The sequence below is a fragment of the Podarcis pityusensis genome (assembly GCF_964106645.2).
Source record: "Podarcis pityusensis genome assembly, chromosome: 14".
Classification (NCBI taxonomy): Eukaryota; Metazoa; Chordata; class Lepidosauria; order Squamata; family Lacertidae; genus Podarcis; species Podarcis pityusensis.
In genome coordinates this window covers 42218027-42239161 of record NC_138039.1, presented here as the reverse complement: position 1 = coordinate 42239161, position 21135 = coordinate 42218027, and the positions used below count along the sequence as shown (strand labels likewise).

Here is a 21135-nt window from a genome sequence, read left to right as displayed (position 1 = left end):
AAAATTAATTCAAATCAAATTGATGGCAATCATTGGGCTAGAGTTCTGTGAAGATTGCCAAAGGAGGGAGTCAGGCTGTGCCCTGGCCAAAGGCCTGGTGGAACAGCTCTGTCTTGCAGGCCCTGCAGAAAGATGTCAAGTCCCGCAGGGCCCTAGTCTCTTGTGACAGAGAGTTCCACCAGATCGGAGCCACAACCGAAAAAGCCCTGGCTCTAGTTGAACCCAGCCTAACCTCCCTGTGGCCTGGGACCTTCAGGATGTTTTTGTTTGAAGACTGTAAGTTCCTCTGTGGGACATACCAGGAGAGGTGGTCCCGTAGGTACGAGGGTCGTAGGCCGTATAGGGCTTTAAAGGTTAAAACCAGCACCTTAAACCTGATCCTGTACTCCACCGGGAGCCAGTGCAGCTGGTATAGTTGTTATTTTAGTCCATTGATTGGAGAGGGAAAAAAAGCAGAGCAACACTTTTCGCTACTTTAGCACTTGGAAACAGAGTTCAACACATGGGGTAAAGGGTAAAGGGTGGATGGCACAATTGCCACTTTTCCTCATACAAATTCCCACCTACAAAGAGGACATGTCTGGTAAACAAACAAGATAAATGCTGAGGTTGATGTTGGTGATTTTTGTCAATTTCAGATTGGTTTCAGCACAGCTGTCCTTTGCCTAATGGAGGGGCAAGCTTTGAGGGGTCAGCAGGGCCACCTACCTGTCAGTCACGTGATGCTACATTGACATTAGGTGACCCACTTTCCTTTGCCTGCCTGGTTTGGAGTCAGACCAGTCAGGCAAAGGCACAGAGCTTTGCAATGATCCACTTGTACCATGCATATATTGTCAAGAGTTTGGGAGGCCAGTTTGGATGATGCCCCGAGGCCCCTCCAGTTCTTGCGATCCCGTATCTAAGGGGATAGAATATATGAGAGCAAGCTTGCCTACCCATTCCGTTTGTCTAGGCAATGGCTTTGGCAGGCTAGTAAGCACCATGATTAGCACAGCTCCCTAGTCCTGCATGGAGTAACTGTGCCCCAGAAGGACCAGGTGTGCAGCCTGGGAGTCAGCGACGTCCCTTTACTGACAGAGAATGGGAATGCTGGCAGGCAGGGAGAAGAGATAAGTCTGGAATGCAGAACTGAGGAGGAGCCGGGCTGCAGCCATAACTTGATCTCTGAGCACAGAGATCAAAGAAGGGAGAGTCTGAGTGGGAAAATACAGCCTGTCAGCTCAAGCACTGACTCAGACTGGGGAGACCAGATACAGCCTCTCCAAAGACTCATAGGCTCTCAAGACTTTGCGAGAGGTGCGAAAAGGAAAGAAAGTGGAAGTGGGGGTTTTCTTGTGGGGGGGGGGAAGGGGCAGAGCTCAGTCCTGGCAACTGCTGCCTTGGAGGACGACACTGAGTAGTTGAACTCCATCATGATTTGTTTGAGAGACCAAGCCATTACACTGGGAGTCATTTTGGACTCACAGCTGCCCATGGAAGCACAAGTTAATTCTGTATCCAGGGTGGCTGTCTACCAGCTCCATCTGCTACACCAGCTGAGACCCTACCTGTCTGTGCATTGCCTTGCCAGAGTGGTGCATGCCCTGGTTATCTCCTGCTTGGATTACTGCTTTACGCTCTACATGGGGCTACCTTTAAAGGTGACTTGGAAACTACAACTAATCCAGAATGCGGCAGCTAGACTGGTGACTGAGAGCCAGGACCATTTAACACCGGGGCTATTTAACACCGGCCCTAAAGGATCTACATTGGCTCCCAGTACGTTTCCAAGCACAATTCAAAGTGTTGGTGTTGACCTTTAAAGCCCTAAATGGCCTTGGCCCTGTATACCTGAATGAGTGGCTCCCCATTATCATCCAGCCCAGACACTGCCGTCCCTCTCCAAGGGCTTTCTGGTGGTTCCCTCACTGTGAGAAGTGAAGTTACAGGGAACCAGTGGCGGAGCTTCATGCTCCAGCACCAGGGGGGCAGAGAGCAGGTGGGGGCAGGGCTGGGACGGACACCTTGCTGGGATTGCGCTGCCGGGGGCGGTGCGCTCCCCCCGCACTCCTCTTCCTCCGCCAGTGCAGGAAACCAAACAGAGGGCCTTCTCAGTACTGGAACACCTGTGGAACACCCTCCCATCAGATGCCAAGGAGATAAGTAACTATACAATCTTTAGGAGAAATCGATGGACATAGGACTAATGGGTGTGCATGAATTTCAACAGGCTTACTCTGAGTAGAACTTATCTAGATCTAACCCAAGGTTGCTCTGTCCACTGCATATGTCCTTCAGATCTCCAAGGATGTCCAATAAGACAGCTTGTGGGGCCGTTTCATCAGCGTACAATGCTCAACACTGGCTTTGTAAAGAGGAACCTATGGACTCTTCTGTCTATACATTTGCATTCTGTAGATTGGGGAGAAAAGAGGCAGCTTCTTAATGGAAGCCTATTCCTTTTTTCTTTTTCTTTTTTCTTTAAAAGAACACAGGAACCCTGATATAAATCATTAAGAATTTAATCTGCAACCTTGTCACTTCTGATTTTGCTGGCATATGTTGGCTATGCAAATGTTGCATAGCGATCCAGTTTCTCTGGGGATGCTCGTGGTCCCGTGGGACGTGAATGAATAAAGTTAGACTAATCACATGGAAAGTAGGTACTTCTGCAAATTGAACCATGGCCTCTGGGGCTTCAAAATCAAGTGCATTTGTTGTTGGTAAATATTCATCGCCGCTTAAAAGGAGGTACCATCGTGGTAAGGATATAAATCAAAAAATCAAAGCTACATCAGGCAACCTGAAGGGTAGTTGCTTTTCCACCTATCCAGAAATGGCATTCTTAAACTGAGTGCCTTATGATCTCCTTAGGCTAGGGGTAGAGGATCCTCATCAGCCCAAGGGCCACATTTCCTTCTTGGCAACCTTCCAAGGGCCAGTGGTGGGCCTAGTTGGATGCATAGATGCTTAGCTTTGCACAGTAGGGTAGTTCCCATGCACACATCCTTCTCTGCTCTCCATCCAGGCCAGCAAGGTTCAAGGGCACATTCCAAGCCAGGCAAAAACATTCAAGGAGGGTACAAAGCAGGGCTGGTGAGGGGTGTGGCCGGGGGAGGGGGGGAATGCCTTAAGGAGAGTCCCAAGGGCTGATAGAGAGGCCAATTTGGCCCCTGGGGCCTAAGGTTTCCCAACCCCACTTTCGGTCATCGTTCGTGAAATTCTGTACACATTAAGGAGGCGAGCGGGTGGTGCTGTGGTCTAAACCACTGAGCCTCTTGGGCTTGCTGATTGGTAGGTCGGTGGTTCAAATCCCCACGATGGGAGGAGCTCCCATTGCTCTGTCCCAGCTTCTGCCAAGATAGCAGTTCGAAAGCACGCCAGTGCAAGTAGATAAATAGGTACTGCTGCAGCGGGAAGGTAAACGGCGTTTCTGTGTGCTCTGGTTTCAGTCACGGTGTTCCGTTGTGCCAGAAGCGGTTTAGTCCTGCTGACCACATGACCTGGAAAGCTGTCTGTGGACAAACTCTGGCTCCCTCAGCCTGAAAGCGAGATGAGCGCCGCAACCCCATAGTTGCCTTTGACTGGACCTAACCGTCCAGGGGTCCTTTACTTTTACCTTTACACGTAAAGGGCATAATCCTGTGCACACTTATCCAGGAGCAAGTCCCATTGGACTCAAGAGTTATTTACTTCTGAATTGGCAGCACTCTTTGAATCCTGGAGTTGGAAGGGACATGTGATGTCTTTAAACCTGCCCTACGGTGCAGTGGAGGCTTAGAAGCATTCCCATTGCCCAAAGACTACGATCCCATCACCGAATCCAGACTGATGGGACAAAGTGTAGTGTGGGATAATGAGAGCAGTATGAAGTTGGCTAGGTCACTCTTATAACATCGTTCTGGGGACTCAAGAAAATACATGTGCCTGCCTGCCTAAAAGTGAAGTGTATCTCTGACTGTGATCTGGAAAACAAACACATCTGTGTTGCATGTAAGGATGGGGGAAGAAATTTAACTCAGTTTAAAGGTGAGCCTATGTAAGCCACACTTTACAGAGCAATACACAAACTGATAATACAGCTATCCTTTAATGTTTGCACTTCTCTGAATTTTGCAACACAGTTCTCCAGTCAAGTAACTTGTACAAAAATAACCACGGACAAGGGTGAAGAATGCAGAAAAGTGGAACTAACACACCAAACGTGTACATCAGTAGAACTTCAGAATGCTAATGGTTGTTGTAAAATGCAAACTGATGTGGAAATGTGGACACCTGAACAGGAAAAACGAGAAACTGAGAGAAACTGAAATGGACAGATTTGCTCATCCTTAGCCAGTTAAACAACTACAGACTTTGAGTTTCAGGAGGGCAGATTTCAGTTGGTCATTAGGAGAATCTTCTTGATGAAACCAAATCCCCAGTGGTTGACGGGCACTCTCTAGCTGGAGGTCTTCAAGCGGAGAAGACCTCAAAGACAGCCCATCTGTCAGGAATGCTCTGTCTCTCTGGATTAAGCAAGCAATGGCACAGTGAGGTCATTTTACATTCTGGAATTAATGGTCTTTTATGTGTGTTTGTGGGTATATGCTCTTTGGATGGTAATATGAATTACTCCACTGACGTCAGAATGTGGTAAGCCAGCTCACCTCTGGAAACCAGTGTGGCATAGTGGTTCGAGTTTTGGGCCGGGAGATCAGAGTTCAAATCCCCACTTGGCCACAAAGCTCACTGGGTGACCTTGGGCTAGTCACTGCCTCTCAACCTAACCTACCTCACGGGGTCGTTGTGGAGATTAAATGTGGGCGAGTGAACCATGAGTTTCTTGGAGAAAAAGATTGGATAGAAATGCAATGAGTCAGTCAGTAACTCAATGAACCTGAAAGCCAAAATGTTTTGACCCATAAATATATTGTTTCACTGAAGGGATGTGGGTTAAACCACAGAGCCTAGGACTTGCCAATAAGAAGGTCGGTGGTTTGAATCCCCGTGACGGGGTGAGCTCCTGTTGCTCAGTCCCAGCTCCTGCCCACCTACCAGTTCGAAAGCACAGCAGTGCAAGTAGATAAATAGGTACCGCTCCGGCGGGAAGGTAAACAGCGTTTCCGTGCACTGCTCTGGTTTGCCAGAAGCGGCTTAGTCATGCTGGCCACATGACCCGGAAGCTGTATGCCGGCTCCCTCGGCCAATAAAGTGAGATGAGCGCTGCAACCCCAGAGTCGGCCACGACTGGACCTAATGGTCAGGGGTCCCTTTACCTTTATTCATACACACACAAAACAGCAACCCAGATATTTTAAACTCTCCTAGCAAAACGTTTCAGCTTCTGCCTTCATTCTCTGATAAAAATAATGTTTCGAAGGTGGCAGCTACGGAGCTTTGAGGATGGAATGCTCAGAACAGCATCATTTTTTCATCACAGCGGCTGATAAAGGCGGAATCTGAGCTGTAAGAATTTAAAATTTCTGTTTGGTTAGTCACTGCAATAAATACTACCACAATCCAGAACGAACTAGTCTGAAGGGCCACTTGATGCCTTTCATTACTATCTGTCTATCTATCTATCATCAGACTCGCACGCTCACATGTGCATGTTAACAGCACTGAGCAGGGCAGGACGTGATAAAAGGCAGGGCCGGGGACGTTAGCAAAGCCGGAGTAGCTGCATGAACCTTGAAATGCTATTTTTGAAAATCTAAATGTTTGTCACTCTGGTGAGGGCATCATGCCACTTAATGTCACCCAGGCAGCTCCAAAAGGCTGCAACAGGCAAATCCTCTGTAGTTTCTTCATTAAAGTAGTCAAGCTTTAATATCCAGTGAGTCTCTTGACAAGCCGTCGGCAGCGGCGCCTGATCTCCCTGGAAAATATCTCACGAATGAGATTGAATCTGTCACTCACAATTGCCCTGTTTATGTGCGGCTTCCACCCCCCACCCCCCAGTTGAAAAGCATGCCTGTCACAGGCTGGCATCCGGGAGCAGGGGAAGGAGGTGAGGAGAGACACCAAGAGACTGAAAGGGCACGAATTGTAGGTGGGCTCCGGTCTTGCTCTGCATTTCAGGATTTGGAAAGGTGATACTCTCCACCCCAACCTGCCACTGCTGACTCTGATTATCCCAAGGGGAGCAGTGCACTCTCACTCTTGATGTTTGAAGCGGTGTCCCACCATCCGTTGGCCACAACCCATGGCTATCCTGTTGCTTCTTAAGAGGGATGCAGGTGGCGCTGTGGTCTAAACCACTGAGCCTCTTGGGCCTCAGTCCAGTATATCTGAAGGAGCATCTCCACCACCATCGTTCTACCCGGACACTGAGGTCCGGCGCCAAGGGCCTTCTGGTGGTTCCCTCACTATGAGAAGCCAAGTTGCAGGGAACCAGACAGAGGGCCTTCTCGGTAGTGGCACCCGCCCTGTGGAACGCCCTCCCATCAGATGTCAAAGAGAACAACAACTACCAGACTTTTAGAAGACATCTGAAGGCAGCCCTCTTTAGGGAAGCTTTTAATGTTTGATGTATTACAGTATTTTAATATTTTGTTGGAAGCCGCCCAGAGTGGCTGGGGAGGCCCAGCCAGATGGGCGGGGTATAGATAACAACATTATTATTATTATTATTGATGACCAGAAGGTGGGCGGTTCAAATCCCCAAGACGCTGTGAGCTCCCATTGCTCTGTCCCAGCTCCTGCCAACCTAGCAGTTCGAAAGCATGCCAAAAAGTGCAATTAGATAAATAAGCACCGCTCCGGCGGGAAGGTAAATGGCGTTTCTGTGCTCTGCTCTGGTTTCGGTGTTCTGTTGCAACAGAAGCGGTGTAGTCATGCTGGCCACATGTCCTGGAAAAACTGTGCGGACAAACACCAGCTCCCTTGGCCTGTAAAGCCACATGGGCGCCACAACCCCAGAATCATCTGTGACTGGACTTAACTGCCAGGTTCCTTTACCTTTACTTTTTAGCTTCTTGAGAAATACTGCTGTCTGAAGCGTTTCCCCTCAAACCAGCTTCCCTCTGCTTTGAAAACCTGAGGCGAGCTGCAATTCCCAGAGTAGTTTAACAATCAGCTCCCAGGGAACTCTGGCAGTTGTACCTCCGTGAGGAGTATAGGGGTCTCCTAACAACTCTCTGCACCCTTGGTAAATTGCAGTGAGCCGGTGGTAGCTCAGTTGGCAGAGCACGAAGCTCTTAATCTCAAGGTTGTGGGTTCAAGCTCCATGTTGGGCAAAAGATTCCTGCATTGCAGGGGGTTGGACTAGATGACCCTTGAGTTCCCTTCCAAGTCTATGATTCTATGATAATACACTTCCCATAGTTCCCATTAAACAGAGACACAATTTCCAGAATGGGTTGACAATAAATCCCTCTTCCCAAGGAACTCTGGCAACCGCAGCTCTCAGAGGGGAGTAGCGTTCTCCTAACAACTCTCTGAACCCCTAATAAGCCACGCTTCCCATGATTCTTTGTGGGAAGACTTGGCTGTTTAAAATGGTACGATACTGCTTTAAATGTATAGTGAGGATGAAATCTGAGGGAAAGTGAAAATGACATATTTGCCCACAGAATACCATCAATTCATGGAGGGTAGGGTTGTCTGGAGAATTCTAATGAAAACAGAAACAGAAATTGCTGGTGTTTAATAGTTTGTCCTGTGTTCAGAACAGAAATCATCCCAGCGAATACAATTGGTGTTTGTTCACTGTGCTTTCTTTCATTCATCTAAACGATACACAACACCAGGCATAGGCAAACTCGGCCCTCCAGAAGTTTTGGGACTACAACTCCCACCATCCCTAGCTAACAGGACCAGTGGTCAGGGATGATGGGAGTTGTAGTCCCAAAACATCCAGAGGGCCAAGTTTGCCTATGCATGCACAACACTATGCCATTGATTATGCCCCCCCCACCATTTGCATTGCATTGCAAGACTAGCAGCATACTTTTTGTGAGAAGCCAAACTGCAGCAGAAGAGAAACAGTGCTGTGTGTGACAAACGTGGGGCGAAATATAAATCAAAGCCTTCTTCAGAGGCAGATTTAGGACAGCGCGACTGGTTTCCCTACGCTGGGCACTGAGCCAAGGAGGGCGCCACAGGGCGTCACAACTATGACATAGTGCATGTGCAGAATGGAAGGTGAGAGGTGGAAGGAAGCGTCAAATTTTGGCCTTGCATGGGGTGTCGCTGAAATTTTAAAGACCAAAGTTTGCCTCTGCCTTCTTACATCCCTAACAGAAGGTGACAGAAGTGGTGACAAGGGGGGGGGGGGCAGAGCTCACACTCTCTCCCTGCTCTGGTATCCTGTTTAAAGGTAAAGGTAAAGGGGCCCCTGACCATTAGGTCCAGTCGTGACCGACTCTGGGGTTGCAGTGCTCATCTCGCTTTATTGGCCAAGGGAGCCAGCGTACAGCTTCTGGGTCATGTGGCCAGCATGACTAAGCCGCTTCCGGCAAACCAGAGCAGCGCATAGAAACGCTGTTTACCTTCCCGCCGGAGCGGTACCTATTTATCTACTTGCACTTGGACGTGTTTTCGAACTACTAGGTTGGCAGGAGCAGGGACCGAGCAACGGGAGCTCACTCCATTGCAGGGATTCGAACCGCCGACCTTCTGATTGGCAAGTCCTAGGCTCTGTGGTTTAACCCACAGTGCCACCCGCGTGCCCCGGTATCCTGTTTACTCTCGAGTATAATGCCTGAATAGGGCTGCTGTGCAATGCAAATTCCCATGTTAAATCATACTTTGTTTTCAATTCAGGTCAGAACTAAGTAACTCTCGAGAAGAGAAAAGGAACACTTCCTCCCTCCCCCTCCGCATTATCATTGCCACAAGTGAAAACTTGCTGCCGTTTGATAGATGCCAGCACCATAGCACGTTGCAAAAAAATATGGAGGTGTTAATTAGGTATTTGCTCTCTGGACATGGCTTCCGGAGAAATATGCAAACAGGCAAGAAGAGCTAGCCTGCAGTTTTGCGGTCCGCAAATCAAACATAGCTCATCAAGACGTGACCTATTCAAATGGCAAATAAAGCAGTGAGGAAAGATCATCGCTGCAGCTGGGTACGTGTAAACGCTGCAAAAATTGTCAATGCTTTTTAAAGGCAAACAGCCCATTACCGAAGACAAATGTTGTAAAGCATTAGCGCTGCCAAAGTAATGTGGGAACATCTTTCCCCCAAACTGAGAGCCCGGCATGTTGGCATTTGATTGCTTTTTTGGGGGCCAATTAGATGATGCAAATTCGAATAAACTGCCTCTGTTTAACAATGGGGCAGTTTCTCTCTTCCATCAAAGCAGCAAAAGTTTTTCAAAGGCTAAATGCTAAAATATGAACATAAGAACAAAGGCCCGTTTCGCCCAGAGACCAACCAGATGCCTGCGGAAAGCCCACAAACAGAGTAAAAGGTCAGGAATGTACTTTTTCACACAGCAAGCAAGGAAATCTGTGTGTGTGTGTGTGTGTGTGTGTGTGTGTGTGTGTGTGCTTATTTCACTATTCAGTATTTCAAAGCCAGACAGTGTGTGATGTAATGGTTAGAGCAGAACAGAGCTTTCCAAACTTTCCATGTTGGTGACACACTTTTTAGACATGCTTTAGCTGAGATTCCTGCATTGTAGGGGGTTGGACTAGATGACCCTTGGGTTCCTTCCAACTCTAAGATTCTATGATTTCGAGACAGAGTAATTCAGTTTTCCATCATTTCACGACACAGTAATTCAGTTTTACTAGGAAACCGGAGATTAAACTAACCCCTTTCCAGCTGGAAGGGGCATGGGGAGCATTTGCGTGACACACCTACACACTAAGGTGTTGCAACAGACAGTTTGGAAAGCTCTGGGATAGAGTGTCAGATGAGGACCTGGGAGGTGTGGGTTCAAATCCCCACTCAGCCATGAAGCTCACTGGTTGACCTTGGAGAGCCAGTGTGGTGTAGTGGTTAAGAGCGGTAGTCTCGTAGTCTGGGGAACCGGGTTCGCGTCTCCGCTCCTCCACAAGTAGCTGCTGGGTGACCTTGGGCCAGTCACACTTCTCTGAAGTCTCTCAGCCTCACTCACCTCACAGAGTGTTTGTTGTGGGGGAGGAAGGGAAAGGAGAATGTTAGCCGCTTTGAGACTCCTTCGGGTAGTGATAAAGCGGGATATCAAATCCAAACTCCTCTTCTTCTTCTTCTTCTTCTTCTTCTTCGGCCAGTCACCAGTGGCAGACCTTGGGGTCTCAAATTTCAGGGGTGCCCTGTGCAAAGCCAAAATTCCATGCCCCCCACCTCTCACCTTCCATTTTACATCAAAATTGTGACACCCCAAGGCTCCACACGCAGAGCGACAAAAGCCATCGTGCTCCCCTAAATTCACCTCTGCAGTCACTGCCTCTCATCCTAACCTACTTCACCGGGTTGTTGTGGGGATTACATGATGCAGGTGGCGCTGTGGTCTAAACCACTGAGCCTCTTGGGCTTGCCGATCAGAAGGTCGGCAGTTCGAATCCCCACAATGGAGTGAGCTCCCATTGTTCTGTCCCATTGCTCCTGCCAACCTAGCAATTTGAAAGCACGCCAGTGTAAGTAGATAAATAGGTACCACTGTGGTGGGAAGGTAAATGGTGGTTCTGTGTGCTCTGGCTTCCGTCATGGTGTTCTGTTGCGCCAGAAGCGGTTTAGTCCTGCTGGCCACATGACCCGGAAAGCTGTCTGCAGGCAAATGCTGGCTCCCTCGGCCTGAAAGCGAAATGAGCGCCGCAACCCCAGAGTCGCCTTTGACTGGACTTAACCGTCCAGGGGTCCTTCATCTTTACTTTTTACCTTACACGAAGAGGGGGAGAAACATGCACACCACCTTGAGTTCCTTGGAGAAAAAGATGGGATAGAAGTGCGATGATGATGTGACACTGAGTTCCAGCTCCGAGGGCCTTCTGGCAGTTCCCTCACTGCAAGAAGTGAGGTTACAGGGAACCAGGCAGAGGGCCTTCTCGGTGGTGGCACCCACCCTGTGGAATGCCCTCCCATCAGATGTCAAGGAAATAAACAACTATTTGATGTTTAGAAGACCGCTGAAGGCAGCCCTGTTTAGGGAGGTTTTTAATGACTGATGTTTTAATGTGTTCTTAATATCCTGCTGGAAGCCGCCCAGAGTGGCTGGGGAGATCCGGCCAGATGGGCAGGGTATAAATAAATTATTATTATTATTATTATTATTATTATTATTATTATTATTATTATCATCATCATCTCCAGGTTGATAGACTTAATTCTGCATTGCAAAGGTAGGTATGACACAGAATGCTGCGCCTGCTATTGTGGGGATAAATTTGCTGCCCACACCCTTACCTGAGAACCTCAAGGGATTTCTCACTGGTGCATGAGCTAGGCTTTTTCTTTCTTTTTTATTATATTTTTTTCATTTTTAATATATCACTTTCAACAGTCATTCAACATAGGTGACATCTTATACAGGTTTTTTGGACTTCCATCAACCACATCTGAAAATTTTCCATTTTTTCCACTTAATTTACATTTCTTAATTTCACTATTGCTTTTAATTATCTTATCTATTGACTCTCTCATCACAGCCTAGGCTTTTTCAGCTAGCTCCACCCCAGTTCCTCCTCCTCCTCAACATCACCCCTGTCCCCGACTTTACAGTATGGGCCTTGTTAATCTCCATACCGTTTGCATCCACAAGATAACTTGTGGAGCACATATGCAATGCCCAAACGCTGCCTCTCTCTGTCTGCTCTTCATTATTTTTAAAAAGCAGTCCCATCTGCCTACAAACAGTGAGCAATCGTGCAGCTTTCTTGTTGCCACACATGTTGTGGGTGGCAGGGGGAAGTCCCTCTGGGAGTGATGGGTCCTTATGATGTGCTGTTATTTTCTGGTGGAAATACACTTTTTTTCCTTTTTCTTTTTAAAGTGCTGTTAGAATTTGTTTTAAAATGTGCAATTCCCCCCTGAGGTATCAATGGCACATCACCAAGATCCGTCGCACCCAGAGGGGTGTGCTTTGTTTTCAACACATATTTCAACAGGAATCCCATGTGCTAGCCAGCTGCTTGTGGGTGGCTGTAATTATTTTTTAAAGGGAAAGAAAAAGCAGCAAAGAGATCAGAGGCAATAAGCACACTTTCCCTTAGGCATTTTGGATATGTACAGGGGCTAGGATGCCAACAATCCCAGCCATGTTGCCAAATGTTCTGCTAAGGCCAGGCTAGGGAAGTTATTTTTTTATGGATTCGAATGCTGTGCACGCCAGTCCTGCTTACTGAGCATAATATATTCCCTGGAAATTGTTCGTTAGGCGAGTGTTCATATAATGAGTCTGTGATTTCCATTGAGTCCTATGGGAACGTTTCTAATCGGTGATTTGTCTGATCTCTTTCCCTGCTCCCTCCATGGTTTCTTCCTGAAATGGCTGCAGCCAACCAGCAAAAGGAAAGTGGAAAAACTGATTTGTCTTGTATCTCCTGCTCTCTGATTTGCCTGGTCTCTCTCTCTCCCTGCATGATTTCTGCCTGAAAATGACTGCGGTCCTCCAGCAAAGCACTAACGACTCAGAAAGTAAGGAGTGGTAAAGCTCTGGTTGTTCAGATATCTGAATTTGCAGTGTGTGTAGCAGGGTATGGGCATAATACTTTATATTTGGATAACTAAATTTTGGCAAAACGAGTGGGCGGATAGTGAGATTGTGTGTAATGCACTTATGGCTGGGGACTGCCAGTTTATTAATGCAAAGTGAGCACAAACAGAGCAAGGCACATATGCAGCTGACTATGTGGGGATACAGGGCATAGCCCATAAATGGCTGTGCTCTGTTATGTCTGGTCGGGGACAGAGGGTGGCGCTAGGGAGGGAGAGGTTGTTGCGCCACTCTTGGTGTGTGGAGCGCCGCAGGGCACAATCCTCTCCCCGATGCCTTTTAACATCTTTATGCGCCCCCTTGCCCAGATTGTCCGGAGCTTTGGGCTGGGCTGTCACCAATATGCTGATGACACTCAGCTCTATCTGCTGATGGATGGCCACACCGACTCGGCCCCGAACACACTGACCAGATGCTTGGAAGCTGTGGCTGGATATTTTCGTGGGAGCCGATTGAAACTAAATCCTTCGAAGACAGAGGTCCTATGGCTGGGTTGGGATGGTATGGGGATGAGGGACTAATTCCCTTCTCTTGCAGGGGCCCAATTAGTGCTATTGCCTTCTGTTAAGAGTTTGGGTGTAATCCCTGACACCTCCCTTTCCATGGAGGCGGCAGGTTACAGCAACAGCCAAGGTGACATTTTTCCACCTTCTCCGCATCAAGCAGTTGGTCCCTTATCTTTCCTGCCCCAACCTGGCCACAGTGATCCATGCGACAGTCACCTCCAGGCTTGACTACTGTAATTCGCTCTACGCGGGGCTGCCCTTGAAGCTGTCCCAGAAACTCCAGCGGGTTCAGAATGCTGCAGTGAGGCTCCTCACGGGGTCTCTGCCATGGGAGCATATTCACCCAGTGCTTTTCCAGCTGCACTGGCTCCTGGTGGAGTACAGGGTCAGATTTAAGGTGCTGGTTTTGACCTTTAAAGCCCTTCACGGCCTAGGACCCTCGTACCTATGGGACTGCCTCTCCTGGTATGCCCCACAGAGGATCTTAAGGTCCATAAATAGCAACACCCTAGAGGTCCCGGGCCCTAAGGAAATTAGATTAGCCTCAACCAGAGCCAGGACCTTTTCAACACTGGCTCCGGTCTGGTCGAACGCTCTGTCTCATGAGACCAGAGCCCTGCGGGATCTGATTTCTTTCCACAGGGCCTGTAAGACAGAGTTGTTCCACCTGGCCTTTGGCTTAGAATCAATTTGATTCCCTCCCCCTCTTTCTTTTTTCCTTTCTCCTCCTGTGAAGAGGCTGCATCTTAATGTTTTAATGTTGTATTTTAATCTTGTTTTTAAGTTGTATTTTAATCAACTTGTTTTTATTATTGGTTGTTAGCTGCCCTGAGCCCGGTCTTGGCTGGGGAGGGCGGGGTATAAGTAAAATTTATGATGATGATGATGATGATGATGATGATGATCAGAGTTTAAAAAGCATATTGCTACATAGCTAGGCACAACTAAAAGAAATACATTGGGGTGGGGTCATAGTTTGTAGCCCTTTGGTTGCTGTTAGGGAAACCCAGCAGCAGATTTACCCAGGACAGTGCCAAATGTCAACCCAGCTCCAGTGATGAAGGGGCATCGCTGCCGCCATTTCTATGTGTTCTTGCCTTACTGGGAGGTTGGTTTTCCATTAGTCCTAGGAAGCTCACTGCGGCCCCCATCACACAAGGGCCTGAAGCCTCTTTCAGAGCTACAGCTGAATTATCAGGAGCTGCCATGACAACATTAAGCTCATTCTCCTTTCAGCCTGCCATTTTTTTAATCTGGATGTAGCCATGCTGTGAAATTGTATGATCGCGAGTAATGTGGCTTGAACACACCTTGAAAGGGAAAAATAAAATACAGAAAGGCAATGAATACTTTTAATGATGACGGAAAGGTTAATAAGGAAGGCTTTCCCCCTGCAACCGTGGTGAGGGGAAAAAAGAGGCATCTCAGTGTGGGTTTCAGTCTTCAGTGTATAGTTCCTCCTTTAGCTATACTTCAATTGGCACAGTTACTTCTATGTTACATTTTTATATTCACATACGTTTCCATATATGTGGGCAAACTCTGGAATGAGACAGCAACAACACCATTCAATTGTATATTTCACCATTTTTTTCTGGGCAAACTGGAGGGCTTGATAGTGCATCTAGAATGTGCCCTGCCCTTTAAAAAAAAATTCTGTGCATCCCTCGGGAGCTATGAACCAATCCAGGGTCTCTGTAGGGGAGCCGGTTTGTGGCGCTGAGATAATTAATAAGTAATTCATCAAATCCTACCAGTTTGATCTGCCCTGCTCAAATGAACTAACCTTAATGAATGAGAGAGTTGCTTGTGGCATGTTGGGTAAAAGAGGTGATCATCCCTAACAACTTCTTAAACTCAAGAAAAAGCAACTGCTAGGACCTATTTTTGTACCCCCCCCCCCCAAGTTTCTCCACCATTACTTTGCATCCCTTTTTTGGCTGGTGAGGAAACAAAAGAGAAAACTGCCTCTATCTCCCACTGTCATGCCTCATGTCACAGAAATGCAGCAGCGTCTAGCAAAGGAGCAAACATATTATTATTTTTTTCAGTGTACAGAATGCGTCGTGCAGTAACTGCAGGTGTATCCCTGGGATGAAGTTATTTGTGACAGGAATAGAAAGCAACAGAATGCTGGTACAGTGGAACCTCGGGTTACATACGCTTCAGGTTACATACGCTTCAGGTTACAGACTCCGCTAACCCAGAAATAGTGATTCAAGTTAAGAACTTTGCTTCAGGATAAGAACAGAAATCGGGCTCCGGTGGCGCGGCAGCAGCAGGAGGCCCCATTAGCTAAAGTGGTGCTTCAGGTTAAGAACAGTTTCAGGTTACGTACGGACCTCCGGAACGAACTAAGTACTTAACCCGAGGTACCACTGTATTTTGAGCATGTTGGGAAAGGGTTTTGACTCCTGAGAGCAAAAATGTGTGAACCGCTCTTACAAGAAGGGAAGCCACTGGAAGCTGGATTGAACCTCTGAATTACCAGTTGCATAGAATCACACTGAGCATCTATCTGTTGACAGTCTTTCTTCTTCTTCTTCTTCTTCTTCTTCTTCTTCTTCTTCTTCTTCTTCTTCTTCTTCTCTCTCTCTCTCTCTCTCTGGCAAATGGCATTGATGATTACTTCTGAAGTTTTCATCTGTTGAATGGATGCAATGCCTTATTACAGATACTAAAAGTTACCTTGTCAGCAATCCGCTCACTTTATTGCATCCATAGGGCACTCACATAATTCCAACATGTCCCATGACCAAAATGCTAGGGGAAAAGCAGAAGGTGACATCATAATGTATCCCTCAGCTTCGGTGGAAATATTTATCGATCAGAAAGGAGTGGAGCCTGGGTAATTTTGATATAAACCCCAAACTACAGATCCTGGTGAAAGTTTCATTGAGGCTATTTCAGCTTAGGTTTGAGGAGAGGGACTTCAGATCATAAAGTTGGACGGCACCATGGAAGTCACTGAGTCCAACTACTGACTCGGTTCCAGATTCTTGAACTATACCACCCTTGGCAGATATTGATGGATGGATCTGTCTATTTCAGTTATCTCAGTTTCTATTCTTCCAGTCTTAAATTCAGTTCTTCACGTTTCTACAGCAATTTGTGATTTTTTAAATATAAAAAATCCTCATGAAAATTCATGATTAGTGAAAATTTCTCCTAATAAATGCATTTTTTTAAAAAATGCAGTTTTGATTAAGAGACGTTTTCCCCCAGTTTCCTCCAATATAATCTATTCCACCTGCTAATATATTTTATGCACACTTTCCCTTAAGATGGGGATTTTTATAAACATTGGTTGGAGAAACGCATCGCAAAATTCGGAGAAGTTCAAATTTTAAGGGATGGCTGTGTTTCAGCTCTTGCATTGTTTCAAAAAGTGCCAGTTGGGTAGGTTCTCTTTTAAAGAAGTGAAACCATTAGTCCATCTGCCTCAGTGTTGTCTACACTGACTGGCAGAAGCTCTTCAGGATGTTTCTGGAGATGCTGGGGATTGAACCTGCGTACAAAGCAGATGCTATACCACTGAGCTAGAAGATTGGATTTGTGATTTTTAGCCGTCATATTGCACTTCTGTTTCATGTTCAGCTTGTGATCAACCAAGAAAAAATTAGCCTCTTTGATATTACAGAGATGTTGTCACTGGCTTGCCCATTCTGATCCTTCAACTTCATGTCAGTGGCAATTATAATTAGCCCAGGGTGTTTTGTTTATGTGTGGAAGACAATGAGCCTGCTATTATTGGCAGGGTCTGGGCGAGGCTGTCAGATCATTTGTTATATTATACAGTAATTGTTAGTTTATTGATATTTCTAGGAGGAAATGGAAGAAGAAAAGTGGGGGTTTTATTTGATGTGCAACCAGTCTCACTGTGTGCGTGTCAAAGCACATTGCAGAAATTAAGATTCCTCCTTTCAAAGGTTTTTTTTAAAGAAACACCACATTCAAGTATAGGTAGGGAACTAGTGGTCATGCACATGTTGTACTCCAGATCCCATCATCCCCAGCCAGTGTGGTCCACAGTCAGGGACGATGGGAGTGGTAGTCCAGCAACATTTGGAGGGTCACAGTTTCCCCAGCCCTGCAGTAGCACATACAAAGCTTCTCACCTCTGGTTGAGATTTAGAAGAATCTCTCAATTCCAGTTCTCTGTTTTACCGTCTTAAATTAAGTTCTCCACATTTCCATAGCAATCTGCTGCATGCAGATCGTGAGAATTCACCAGCCTTTTAGTGCAAATTTAACTTCATATGCAACCATTTCATTTGCAAGCAATTTCTCCATATACAATGCATTCTTCTCTCTTCTTTTCGCCAGCATATTTATTGTTATGCACACGTTCCCCATATGTCCTAATGGTCACCTGAAAGCTATCCTTCCGTTCCACCTCCACTGTTGGATACCTCTGAGTACCAGTTGTTGTGAGCTGCAGGTGAGAGAGCAATGTTCTCTGGTTCTGTTTGGGGGACATCTGGTAGGCAACTGTGAGAACAAGATGCTGGACTAGATGGGCCTTTGACTTGATCCAGTGGGCTTATTCTTATTCTTTTATGTTCTTAAGCATGATGCTCACCAATCTGCTTCACAGGGCCGAAAACAGGTGCCTGATGTCGTCTTCATTTTCTTTCCTCTTTCTCCTTTCAATCCATCCTACAGGGCCTTGTGCACTGGAAATGTTTCTGGGGAGTTCTTTAGGGCACACATTCAGTCCATACAAGGCAGTAAGTAGACCTGCTAGGCCTCACAGTCAGTCCACATGAGCCCCAGGACCCATAGGAAATGCAAGAACATGAAATGATCAGTAGATGTGGGCAAGATGTTCTCCTTGGAAGTCAATCCACCATTACTTATCATTGAGGGGAGAGTATTGTGCTTCGGGGTCCTGATTCGGAGCTTTTCATGGCCATCTGGTTTTTCCACTGTGAGAACAGGATGCTGGACTGGATGAGTCTTGATCTGGTCCAAGAGAGCTCATTGCCCATGGAGGTTAATTATTGTCTTCCAAAGCAACTACTCTATTCCGAACTTCAACACGAAAAGTGTAATGCTGATGGTCAACAAAAGAGGTTTAAAGGCTCTCTCAAGGCAAATCTAAACAAAAATAGTATAAACACCAACAACTGGGAAACATCGGCCTGCGAGTGCTCCAACTGGAAAAGAAAAAGAGTTTGGATTTGATATCCCGCTTTATCACTACCCGAAGGAGTCTCATAGCGGCTAACATTCTCCTTTCCCTTCCTCCCCCACAACAAACACTCTGTGAGGTGAGTGAGGCTGAGAGACTTCAGAGAAGTGTGACTAGCCCAAGGTCAACCAGCAGCTGCAGGTGGAGGAGCAGGGACGTGAACCCGGTTCACCAGATTACGAGGTCCACCGCTCCTAACCACTACACCACACTGGCTCTCTGGAGAATAGCCTTTACCAAAGGTGTCATAGGCTTTGAAGACCCTCAAACTCAGGACAAAAGGGAGAAATGTGCTAAGAGGAAGGCACGCTTTGCAAACCCTAACCGTGATCAACTCCCACCTGGAAACCTACATCCCCACTGTGGAAGGCTGCGTGGAACCAGAATTGTCTACCGCAGTCACTTATGGACTCACTGTTAAAACTGTGTTCATGGAAGACTATCTTACTCGGCTATGAGTGATTGCCAAAGAAGAAGGTCTATTAGGCCAAATAAGGCACTGCCCCACCAACCACGGACTGCACTCAGCTAGCTATAACTGATCTTTACTGATCATTGAGAGGAGAGTGTTGAGAGGAACTCAAGTTCTTCTTGTGTGTTTCCCAGAGGCATCTGGTGGACCACTGTGAGAACAGGATGTTGGATGAGATGTGCTACCGGCCTGATCCAGCAGTACACATTTGTTCTTAACTGAAGTCCCTTAGATCTAATCCTGCCCACTGGAGTCTTTCCCCTTTTCTGTGTAATGCTATTCTGAGGGATGCTATCAAGTGGGGCTTCAACCATGCCCCACTGGGCTTATTTGATGCAACATTTGCATTCCATAATATTAAGTTTTCCATCTGAATTCCAGGAAATCTTATATTCAGGTCACTGTTAGGTCCTTTTTGGAATGACTGAAACAATATGAAGCAACCAAACTTGAAACACTTTCTTTTTCTTTTTCTTTCTTTTTCTTTTGGTGAAGTAACAGAGCCCACATGTGATGTCCTAATTTCTATTTAAATGCTAATTGGACTACGTCTTCATGATATAGCGAGGCACTATAAAATAAATATTGGGGGTATGGATGCTGCTTATGAAAATGCATAAATTGTCACTGAGGATTATTACATGCAGGATCCTTTATTCTCTGTATATTTGTTTATCCAATTCATTAGAAATCTGTGTCCTTCATTAATTCAATGATTTTTTAAAGGCTAGGTAAAGGTCGTATTAATCATAAAACGACATAGGTGTGATAATCTCTCCTGTATACAACAGAGTTCCCCCCACTAAGAAAGTCTCACCCACCCATACAGGGAATGCAAATGTATGCCATTATGCTTGTTTGTCAATGGATGCAGAAGCTTAGTCTATGCTTGTGTCTTAAGATTTAGTATAATTTTGCATTGCTGCCTCTCCTATCCCCATTTCTTTAACATGACAGAGAATGAATGGGCACACCAGTCAGTTGGGGGGGGGGGGAGATTTCCCAGTCTAACTGCAGTAAAAGTATAGCATTGCCTCTAATGCTAGTCATATTCAGAGGAAGCCTACTGGAATTAATGAGATGTTGTTTCTCAGCTAGGAGAACCAGGAAGAACTGGCCTTACACTAAACCCCGGGTCAGGCTTCATTTGAGGGCAGGGAGCTGGAATCTTGAGGAAGATTAGGGACCCCCTATGCTTACGAGTTGCAACATAGTCATGGTTTTCACAAAAACAACACCCTTGTTCGTTTCCCAATAACGAAACCAAGCAACCTGGAGAAAAACGTGTAGCCTGAGAGTGGAAAACAGTTTGTGAATCTTTTGCTTTGATAGGCAGGTCTATTTTTTAATCAGAGTGTGTTGTTTTCCAAGGCCACTCCAATCACAGCGATTTGAGGGAGGGTTGTTGAAATAAATAAATAGCTGTTCTGCATGTGGTCATCATTCCCTGAGTTTTAGCTATGAGAGCAGGGAGTAAGCAGACGAATTAATTATTGTAGTGGTCTTCCTTTTGTGGCATTTTTGTAGGCACAGCTCTAGACTTTAAAGCGCAGTTTGAGCAGTTTTTTGTGTGTGTGTGTCCCCCACACTTTCTCTGGGAAAGCCAGTGTTTTACTGCTGAATTGGAACAAATGGCAATCAAATTTTCCACGGATTTCTGTTTGCTCCAATTAGCAGTCAAACAATTTGAAATAATAGTGTTTTCTCTCTCCCATTTCTGTTTAGCAGAGGGTTATCCCAGGAAGAGAGGTGCAGTGAGAACAAACTGTGATTCTCCCCCACTTTTTATAAAGAAGTTCTTTTGAAAAAGCAACCTAGCACAATAGCCCCGGGAACTATTTGAACTTTAGTAGGTTTCTTACCGCGGGGTGCAGCTCCCTTGTCTCCCTAACTTTCAAACTCATTGTCTACAAAAAAAGAAAACAAATTAAGAGAGGAAACAACAGATTTCTGTTTTCCCTTCCCAAAATGGTAAAGTCTGTTCTTGCAGGAAAACTGCTACACCTATCTTTCTGACATTTGGCAGACTTGCAGAATCGATCAACCTCCACATTTGATCTGCCTGAAATTTGAAAAGCTTAATCTTCTCTTGAAGGCGCCTTTGCCTGCAAATTTCATTCACTTGTGTGAAAACAATAGACTCTCCATTATAGTCAATGGGAGTTAAACAGAGCTTTGGATTTAGTAGAACAGGTTTGGACCCAAATAATGAATTGAATTTGAGTGACAGAGCGAATCCGAAACAGATTGGGCTGCTTCCAATTACACTACAGATATAAGGAAAATCTTGTGGTTGCTGCACAACCTTAATAAATACTCTCTTAATTCCATATCCAGGTCAAAAGCCAGACTGGAA

General features: G+C 46.2%; 1 protein-coding gene and 1 long non-coding RNA gene across 3 annotated transcripts in view; one reads left to right on the top strand and one right to left on the bottom strand.

The window, feature by feature from the left end:
• Positions 1–21135, bottom strand: part of DMXL2 (Dmx like 2) — a 416196-nt gene that overhangs the window by 219818 nt on the left and 175243 nt on the right. The window lies entirely within an intron of this gene.
• Positions 1–21135, top strand: part of LOC308462769 — a 108134-nt gene that overhangs the window by 5572 nt on the left and 81427 nt on the right. The gene's annotated exons all lie outside the window — the stretch shown is intronic.